Source organism: Trypanosoma equiperdum, assembly GCF_001457755.1.
Source record: "Trypanosoma equiperdum strain OVI genome assembly, contig: ctg_1722, whole genome shotgun sequence".
Taxonomy (NCBI): Eukaryota; Euglenozoa; class Kinetoplastea; order Trypanosomatida; family Trypanosomatidae; genus Trypanosoma; species Trypanosoma equiperdum.
Genome location: NW_027123752.1, coordinates 1571 through 1809, shown reverse-complemented (window position 1 = coordinate 1809; position 239 = coordinate 1571).

Genomic DNA, 239 nt, shown 5'->3' with positions numbered 1-239 from the left:
AGCTTATTTTAATAGATATTAGTTAGAATAATAATAATAATAGTAATGATGAGAATTGTAATAATAAGAGCAGTAATGATAATGATGATAATAATAGGAAAGAGGCTGTGAGTGTGTATATACGAATATTATAATAGTGGTGAGTAGTGACTGAAAAGCGAAAAGAGATAAACTTAAAAATTGCAGGAGTGAAATAGGAATAACTTAGTACAACGGAATTAAGTGATGGGTAGTGAAAA